We start from the raw sequence: 9,783 nt of genomic DNA on the forward strand, positions 1-9,783 counted from the left end.
CAGCTCTGCTATAAAATGATGGTGGTAAACTGGGGAATGGGGAGAGTTAAAAATTGGAAGTGTCTTTGCCAGGCCTGGAGTCATCTTTGTCCCTGAAATCACCCAGATCCTTAATGGGCTCCCAGAGGGGAGACAAAATGCTCATCTTTCCCCTCCCCCCGGTCCCTTCTACAACCTCTCAATCTGCAGTGAATTATTCATGTCAGGCAAAAACTAAACGTGCTGCTAAATGCAATCTATTAAAACCACTGTGGTTGAAAGTCTTGTCTAACGCTTAACCGGATCATTGAGAGCAATAAATAACACTCCACACGTCTATAGCAACCCCGCGAACCAAAGGGCTCAAAGCCCGTCACAGTCATTACGGGGTTATACCTCATAACAACCCTGTGACGCAGGTAAATAGCACAATCCCCGTGCTACAGATGGGGAAACTGAGGCACAAAGCGGGGCTCTTTATGCTACAACACTACGACCAAGCCACCCAGGCAGAGCTGGGACCTAAATAACCTCATTCAGTCACTATACAGGAATGTGCCAGGCCTAGTTACACACAGTGTGTGGCTCCGGCTGGTTTCTGACGGCTTCTCAGAACGTAGACCACTGTGAGTGCCACTAGTATTAACCCTTAACTGGGGAAACTGAGGCACAGAGCGGGGACATGATTTGCCTGGAGCTCACACAGCAGAGCTGGGAATAGACGAGACCATGCAGCCTCCAGGAATCCTGATGTGCATCTCTGCTCTCACCACCAGCGTCTGTTTCTCAAATGTGGCCACCGTGGCTGCCTGAGGCCACCAGGGGCTTTTCTTGCGGCCACGGTCTCCTGGGCTGTGACAGGAGGGAGGAATATAGCAGCCCCTCCGCCTCCCTGTTGCTCCCGGCTGCACTGCCTTGGTGTGGATTGCTGGGGCCGCCAGCAGGGGTTGGACCCTGTCCCCTCTAGAGACACCTGGGCTACAGTGCCGGAGGAGAAGGCAGCCAGTGAATTCCCCACCTTCCCAGAGGCAGTGGGGCTCAGGCTTTGGGGTTCAGGGCTGAGGTGGCAGACTCTGCCCGGGGGCTTCGGGCTCCAGGCCGGGCTCCGGCTGTGCAGCAGCAGTGCCCAGGCTCCAGCTGCAGGGGCTTCGGGCTCCAGTCCCCCACCGCCTCCCCTGACCTTCCCATCCAGGCCTGCGTGAGACTTATTCTCCCCACTAACTTTGCCGGGTGGCTTCCCTGCAGCTCCAGACCTGGCCTCCCAGCCTAGGGAACCAGGGGTGACTCGGAGACACCGAAATTGAACTTTCGTTCCTTTGCCCTGCGTTTTGTTGGAATCCTTTCCAAAGATATTGGCTCGTCGGAGCTAAAGCCGGGCTGGGAGCGCTGTCACCGTCCAGCTGCCGGGTCGAGAGCATCCCCCCTTGGGCAAGCAGCGCCCAAGTCCGAGCCCAGGGACGTTTGTGGTCTGTCTGTCCCAAATCGCTTTCCTTCCTTGGTGCGGTAAACAGAAACCGCTCCGGGAATCCAGGGGGCAAAGGAATTTCGGGCATGGACGATATTTTTGTGGCAAGTTACCAGGCGTGACGCTGGAAGCCACACTCACTCAGGGGTGGCGGTCAGGCTCCCTCGAGGGGTGGCATTGGCCACACAGCGAGGTTGATGGGTCAGCTCCTGGACTTGTGCTAATGGGATCTATGTTAGCAGAGAGCCCAGGTTTGATCCCTCCTGCCTCCGACTAGCCAGGTGCTTTGCATTAGCAATGTGCGTCCTGAAGAAGGAGCCCTGTAGCCCCCCAGCCCCCGCGCTAGGTGCTGTACGCGCACAGTCCCTTTCTCCTACTTCTGTAGCCCAGCTCTCGAGCCAAAAGCCAGGGGCTTGGTCCATCGCGCTGCTCCTGGCTTGTGAAACACATGAAGCTCCCCAGTCATTTTTCTCAACTGCATTTTTTCGCTCCCTCTTGGAGAAGTTGAAGCATGGCTGGGGTCCCCTGGGGGATTTTGTCCCCTGCATTTTATACCGGCTTGGCCGAGGTATGAATTTAGCCCTGTAGGTTCCTAATTGCATCCCAAGAGAAATCTGTCACTTGTGTGCTTGGGTGGGAGGCTGATTGTCTAAGGGGGAAATGGACTCCTAGGCCTGGGTGCCAGCACACAGCAGGAGCTCTCAGACCATGATTCTCAGTTGCTCTGTTCCCACACCAGGGACAGGGATGAAAGGCCGGGAGCGGGGAGAGGAGGCACAATGGTAGCTGTGAGCTTTAAGCCATCTTTTTGCTCTCTGTATCCTGGAGCTGTGCCTTGCCCGATCCCTGGGGTCAGTTAGAGCAGCCTCAGGGCTGCTCTAACATACACCGCTTCCCTGCGGGGCCATACAACGTGGAGAATAGCCGCAGCCCAGAGCACTCCAGCTCCCCCTCTGACATGCTCTCCACACCAGGGTTGAAGGCCAGTTTAGCTCACTGGACGTGCCTGCAAACAGCCCTCATCCTCCAGCTTTAAATGTCTCGGCTGGATTCTCTCTCTTCACCAGGCCCAAATCCATGAGCCCTTGGACTGGGGGCAGGGTGGTCAGAGACAAAGTGCACCATTGTGACAACTGTTCTGGGCCCTCTCTCAGAAGCTCGAGGCTCGTCAGAGGTGTTAACCCTCCCCACACTCCCTCTGTGAGGGAGGGAAACTGAGGCACAGAGCTTCCCTCCCAGAGCTGGGAATTGAACCCAGGAGTCCTGACTTTCCTTCCTCCTCCCTGCCCCACAATATGCTGTAGCAGCCGTTCCCAGCACAGAAGCAGCCCAGGAACAACCGGGCTGATTCCCACGGGGCCTGCATTGTTCCCAGCATTCCCTGGAGGCCTCGGCTCTCACAGCAGGGAGTGCAGGATACACAGACCCAACCCAGGAGTCACTGCAGGAAGCGGGCTGTGACCTCCCCCACGCCTTTGGATCTTGCTGCAGCCCTGCTCCCATGCTGGTCCGTGGCATGGCTGCGTGGGGCGAGTCTCACCCCGGTCCTCCAGGCAGCAGGGACCTTTTCCAGCTTTCTCCACCTGCCTTTGCCTGGATCGGGCCCTGAACCGAAGCCCACTGAAAACCAGGCCCCAAAGTCACCCTGGGGAGGCTCATGTAAACAGCAGCTGCTCCGCACACACTGGGGCCAGCAGCGGCTGGTGCAGGTGGCTGGCTGTTTCCCAGCAGAACCTGGCACATCAGGCTGGGTTTTCGAGGGCCTGCCTGGCGATGGGGGTAACCGACCTGCCCCCACCAGCCTGGGCCATTTCCGTTTTCACTGCAGCACGCGCCGTCACGCCGTACTCGCTCTGGGAGCGGAGCTGCTGGTGGTGCCGATAGCTCTCCCGGGGAGGGGGCGGGGGCTTGCCGGCTGGGATTGTCCGAGGCGTCGGGCGGACTGCCAAAGCCCACTGGGCTCCATTGAAACTCCAGCCTTCAGCCAGGACTCTCAACGCAATTTCCAAGGACGGCTCATTATCCACCAGGTATACATGGGGAAACTGAGGCACGGAGAGGGCCGGGCATGCTTGAGCTCATAGATGGAGCTAGACCACTGGACTAAACTCCAGGTCTCCACAAACTCCCCACTCCAGAATCCTCCCCATTAGGCCACCGAAAGCAGCTCCTCTCTGATTGTTGTGTATAACCCACACTCTCAGCAATATTACTCTGCTGTAGCATCCATGCCAACCCCTGGGGCCTGGATCCCCTGCTCCTCCAGTGGAGCTCATCGGGGGGCTTTTGTTGGTTTTCCAAGGGTCTTTCACACGCACCAAATGGAAGCAACAAAATCCCCAGAGCTGGGGAATTCTACAGTCGCTGCAGGTGGAAGGTATAGCTGACCAATCACGGGGTGCCCTGATAAGGTATCGTATAGCTGAGGATCCCAGGGTGCTTATAAGTCTTAGTTCTCACACTACAACCTGGGGGGTAGGTCACATTTCACAGGTGGGGAAACTGAGGCACGGAGCAGGGACGCGAGTGCCCCCGTTTACACAGCAAGAGCTGGGAAGAGAAGCCAGGAATCCTGCACCCTCGTCCTGCACTGGTCCCCTGTACCCACCACTGTCCCCTACAGCCAGGAATAGAACCCAGCTGGCCCAGCTCCCCACCCACAAACCACAGGTCCACCCTCCTCCCAGAGCTCGGACTGGACTCTGGGAAATCTGGCTCCCAGGGCCCTGCTCCAACCACTAGACAATATTCTCTTTGAGAAGAGCTCAGAGAAGAGAGGCACAAAGGTGGATGAGGACATCCCCCACAGCTGGGAAGCAAGCGTTGGATCCCTGCATTGGAATCTCACCTAGAGCACAAGAGACCTGCCAGGTACCAGAGCAGGAGATGCACAGGAACCAGGGCGCACACAGCGGTAGCGGATAAGCATGACGGATTTTGCTTGCAGGGATTAGATTTTAACCTTTCGGCTCTCACTGCCTAGCTCAGTGGCAGTTCTGCAGCCAGGACGCTGGCACAGCGAGGGAATCGCTGCTTCTAAAGCACTTCTGTGGGCGAAAGAGAGATTGGACCTGAAATCTAGCACACAGGTGAGAGAGGAGAAATAGAAACAGGGGGGTAATAATTTCCTGTGGCGCCACAGATCTTATTCGAATTCCTAGTTTAAAAAAGAACAAACTCCAGAAATGTTAATGATTATTCCCAGTGCTTTTCATCCGGAGAGCGCAGAGTGCTTTATGAAGCAGGTCAGTGCCGTTTTTAAAGCTGGGGAAACTGAGGCACGGGGCAGGGTCACGAGATGCCCAGGGAATAGCACCCCTGTCTCCCAAGTCCCACGTCAGTGCTCTAGGAGCGCGACTCGAGACCAGGACCCCAGCATGGTAGGCCCTGTGCAAACACAGCCCAAGAAAGGCGATGCCCCGGCCCCAAAAAGCTTCCAGTCAACGTAAATGGCAAAAGACAAGAGTTGGGTACAGCCAGACAAGGAAACAAATGCCCTTTGCAGTCTATTGTGCCAGACATTAGCTGGTGTAAAACAGCAAAACTCACCAGCGTCTCTCCACACCAGCCGAGGTTTTGGGTCTCTTGAGCAACGTCCAGTTGCACCGGCTGGGATTCTCAAACCCCTCTGAAGACTTGGCGTCCTTCCAATGCAGGGCTGGGCAAACCTTTTGGCCCGAGGGCCACATCTGGGTGGGGGAATTGCATGCAGGGCCATGAATGTAGGGCTGGGGCAGGGGGTTGTGGTGTGGAAGGGAGTGCGGGGTGTGGGAGGGGGTGTGGGGTGCAGGACGGGGTTCTGGGTATGGGGTGGGGTTGGAGTGCAGGAAGGGGTGTTGGGTGCAGGAGGGGTGTAGGGTGCAGGGTGCAGGAGGGAGCTCAGGGCAGGGGGTTGGGGTGGAGGAGGCAGTGCAGAGTGTGGGAGGAGAATCGGGCAGGGGCTCAGGGCAGGGGTGCAGGAGAGAGCTCAGGGCAGGGGGTTGGGGTGGAGGAGGCAGTGCAGAGTGTGGGAAGAGAATCGGGTCAGGGGGTGCAGGGTGCGGGAGGGAGCTCAGGGCAGGGGGTTAGGTTGGAGGAGGCAGTGCAGAGTGTGGGAGGAGAATCGGGGCAGGGGGCTCAGGGCGGGGGGTGCAGGAGAGAGCTCGGGGCAGGGGGTTGGGGGGGAGGAGGCGGGGCGGAGGGTGGGGAGAGAATCCGGTCGGGGGGTGCAGGGTGCAAGGAGGAGCTCAGGACAGGGGTTGGGGTGCAGAAGGGTTGTGGGGTGCAGAAGGGGGCTCCGGGCAGGGGTAGGGGCAGGAGGGGTGTGGGGTGTGGCAGGGGGCTCAGGGCAGGGGGTGCAGGGTGCGGGAGGAGGCTCAGGACAGGGGGGTTGGGGTGCAGGAGGGTGTGGAGTGCAGGAGGGGACTCAGGGCAGGGGGTGCAGGGTGCAGGGTGCAGAAGGGGGCTCCGGGCAGGGGGTTGGGGTGCAGGAGGGGCTCAGAGTAGGGGGTTGGGTTGCAGGGAGGGGTATGGAGTGCGTCAGAGGGCTCAGGGCAGGGGGTTGGGGTGCAGGAGGGGTTGGGGTGCAGCAGGGGCTGAGGGCAGGGGGTAGGGGCAGGAGGGGTGTGGGGTGCGGCAGGGGGCTCAGGGCAGGGGGTTGGGGTGCAGGAGGGATGCAGGGTGCAGAAGGGGGTCAGGGCAGGGATTGGGGTGCAGGAAGGGTGCAGGGTGCGGCAGGGGCTCAGGGCAGGGGTTGGGGTGCAGGAGGGTGTGGAGTGCAGGAGGGACTCAGGGCAGGGGTGCAGGGTGCAGAAGGGGGCTCAGGGCAGGGGTGCAGGGTGCAGAAGGGGCTCAGGGCAGGGGTTAGGGGCAGGAGGGTGCAGTGGGGGCTCAGGGCAGGGGTGCAGGGTGCAGAAGGGGTCAGGGCAGGGGTTGGGTTGCAGGGAGGGGTATGAAGTGCATCAGAGGGCTCAGGGCAGGGGGTTGGGGTGCAGGAGGGGTGCAGGGTGCAGCGGGGGCTGAGGGCAGGGGGGTAGGGGCAGGAGGGATGCAGTGGGGGCTCAGGGCAGGGGGTGCAGGGTGTGGGAGGAGGCTCAGGGCAGGGGTTGGGGTGCAGGAGGGTGGAGTGCAGGAGGGGACTCAGGGCAGGAGGGGTGCAGGGTGCAGTGGGGGCTCAGGGCAGGGTGTGCAGGGTGCAGGAGGGCTCAGGGCAGGGGTTGGGGTGCAGGAGGGGTGGCGGGTGCAGCGGGGGCTGAGGGCAGGGGGGTAGGGGGCAGGAGGGTGTGGAGTGCAGGAGGGGACTCAGGGCAGGGGGTTGGGGTGCAGGAGGGTGTGGAGTGCAGGAGGGGACTCAGGGCATGGGGTTGGGGGGCAGGAGGGCTCAGGGTCCCCCCTTCCAGGGACGTGGTGCCAGCCACTTCCGGGAGCAGCGCAGGGCCAGGGCAGGCAGGGAGCCTGTATTAGCCCCACTGTGCCCCGCTGCACCTGACGGGCCGGATCCAGCCCCCAGGCCGTAGTTTGCCCTCCCCTGTTCTAATGGGAAAGGAGCGTCCGGCTGCCCCAGACAGCTGGACCAGGAGCTGGGCCATCACCTATTTCCACTGCAGCCAAAGGCTCAGAAAGGCAGTTTAACAGCTCGCTGAAAATGCGTTGACGATGCCACCGAGTCCGTGTGTTCTTCTCTGCACCATGCGACGGGAAAGGGCTTTACATGCATCTCAGCAAAGCACAATTCGCGCCATCAAGCAAAGGATCCATCGTTTCTTCTCTCTGCTCCCCCCACCCCACGGGCTTCCTGACAAACTTTGCTGCTCAGTCCCAGGCCAGGACGCCGGGGTTCTCTTTCCAACACTGCCCTGTGATTTGTGACCTTGGACCACGCAGCAGGCCTCAGTTTCCCTGTCTGTACAACAGGAGGAAGGTGGGTCTCATTCCTCCAGGCCTCCTTGTGAGCAAAGTGCTCGGAAGCTCTGGGCTGACAAGGGGCTGGAGGGATTTTAGGGTTTGTTATTCTTGATTCTTCCCGGTCATTTTCTGTCCCCACGTTACAGCCAGGAAGGACAAATCAGTGTGAATGCAAAGAGGAAGCTGCTTCTTGAGCCTCAGCCTAAATCCAAGACACAAGCAGCGATTTGGAAGAGAGGTTCCAGGACTGACTGCAGACCACAGATCTCTCATAGCTGCAGGGTGCGCAGGCAGTCAGACGAGGGAGCCCACGTTCACACATGGCCCAGGCTGCTGGGAATAAGAAGTGAATAGCTGAGGGAGGCTGGGCTGGGCTTAGAGATGAAATCAGGACTGGGGGGAGAGTCAGCCCAGTGGGAGGGGCGCAGACTGTCAGCAGAAGAGATGCTGCTGCCCAGGGTTTAAACACTGAACAATTCCCGAGCCAGGCGCCGGCTGCCCAGAAATTAAAGCAGGGTGAGGAATGGACTAGCTACGGGGCGCACCGTGAGGCAGTGCTGGGGCTGGGAATCCCAGCTCCCATTCTCTCCCCCTTGCTCTAACCCCATGCCCCTCCCAGAGCTGGGAATAGCATCCAGGAATCCTTGGTCCCAGCCCCCCTGCTCTAACCTCCACCCCCCCACTCCCTTCCCAGAGCTGGGAAGAGAACCCAGGAGTCCTGACTCCTCACCCCCATGTTTTAACCACTCCCCTCCCAGAGCTGAGAATAAAACCCAGGGCTCCTAGCTCCCAACTCACCCGCAACCACTAAGAAGACCTCTCCCCTCCCTGAGCTGTGATTAGAACCCAGGAGTCCTGGTGCCCCTTCCCCAGGCGTTAACCACTAGCCAGGAGTGCAGATGCTCAGCCTGAGTCACTGCCCTGCCCTGCCTTCCAGAATGCAGCAAAAAGAGAAAGAAAAAAAAAATAGAGCAGGGAGCCCCTGTAGATTTACAATAGGTAAAGCCCTGACGAGCTCCATTTCCAGCACCCCAAACACACCCAGCAGCACAGACTGAGTGGGGGGGGGGGGCAGGCAGATGCCCTGAGCAGCAGGGCTGGACTCTGGCAGGAACCATGCCCACCCTTTCCTCATGGAGGGGCTGGAGGGATATAACCCGTTACAGGCCAATTCCTGGGGCAGTCACCCGGCTCCCTAAATGCTCCCTTTGCTCCAGTACAATAACACATTTAAAATGGCTGCTGTGCTCCACCCCAGAGGCAGCTGCATGTCAGCACCGGAGAAGTCTGTCTAATATACCCGTGGCTAAAGGGAGAGGTACAGGCACTGACATCAGACATAGTGGTTGGGGGGTCGGGGGAGGAGCTTATTCAGTCTAATGCTGCTGAAAATGCAGAAGGCAGGCTGGGAAAGCATTCGAACCCAGAGTCGCTTCCAACAGAACCGACCCTCATCGGGGAGCATCGCCAAGGGGTTGGAGAAGCTGAAATGCTGTCTGAGAAGGTACAGAGAAAGGCAACGAAAATGATTAGAGCATGGAACAGCCTCCGTACGAGGGGAGATTGAAAAGACGGGGACTGTTCATGACAGGTGGGGAGAAAGTGAATAGGGCCGTGTTAGTTACCCCTTCACAGAACACAAGAACCAGGGGTCACCCGCTGAAATGAACAGGCAACAGATTTAAAACAAGCGTATAGTATTCTTCACAGAACACAAGTCTTCACCATCAACCTGTGGAACTCACCGCCAGGGGATGTTGTGAAGGCCAGAAGTATAACTAGGTTCAAAAAAGAAAAGCTCCGGAAGGAGAGGACCATGAGTGGCTATTAGCCAAGATCCCATGCGCTGGGTGTCCCTAGCCTCTGACTGCCAGAAATTGGGACTGGACAACAGGGGATGGATCACTCAAAATTGCCCTGGTCTGTTCATTCCCCCTGAAGCATCTGGCACCTGGCCGTTGTCGAAAGACAGGATACTGGCTAGATGGGCCATTGCTCTGACCCAGTATGTTCTTATCCTCATCTTGAGTGTCGAGGGCTCCCTCGGGCATTCAGAGTCCAACACCTTCCTGGCTTCGCTTAATGCTCCGTTGTCATGGGCAGGGCCCAGCAGGAATAACCCTTTGGGAAAGTGCAAAGATAACGAGCACCACGCTGGGGGCGGCGTCGCTTGCTTGAACCCAAAATGAGCAGCTACGGGTAAGCGCTCCCTCCTGTGGAGAGGTTGGCGGGTGAGTCTCAGATGTCGGCAGTTCTAGTCCTCAACCTGGACACTGACTCCCACAGCTGACAGCTTCAACCCACTCTGAGACATCTAGAGCCTGATCTTCAGGGACGTGGTGACCCACAAATCCAGCTGATGGCCAGGAGACCACCCACATCTCTGAAAAGCAGGCCCTGGGCATCCAAAAAATGGAGGTGTCCAAACCTGAGTGGCCATTTGGAGGTTTGGCATT

The sequence above is a fragment of the Mauremys reevesii genome, linkage group 24 (assembly GCF_016161935.1).
Source record: "Mauremys reevesii isolate NIE-2019 linkage group 24, ASM1616193v1, whole genome shotgun sequence".
NCBI classification, from domain to species: domain Eukaryota; kingdom Metazoa; phylum Chordata; order Testudines; family Geoemydidae; genus Mauremys; species Mauremys reevesii.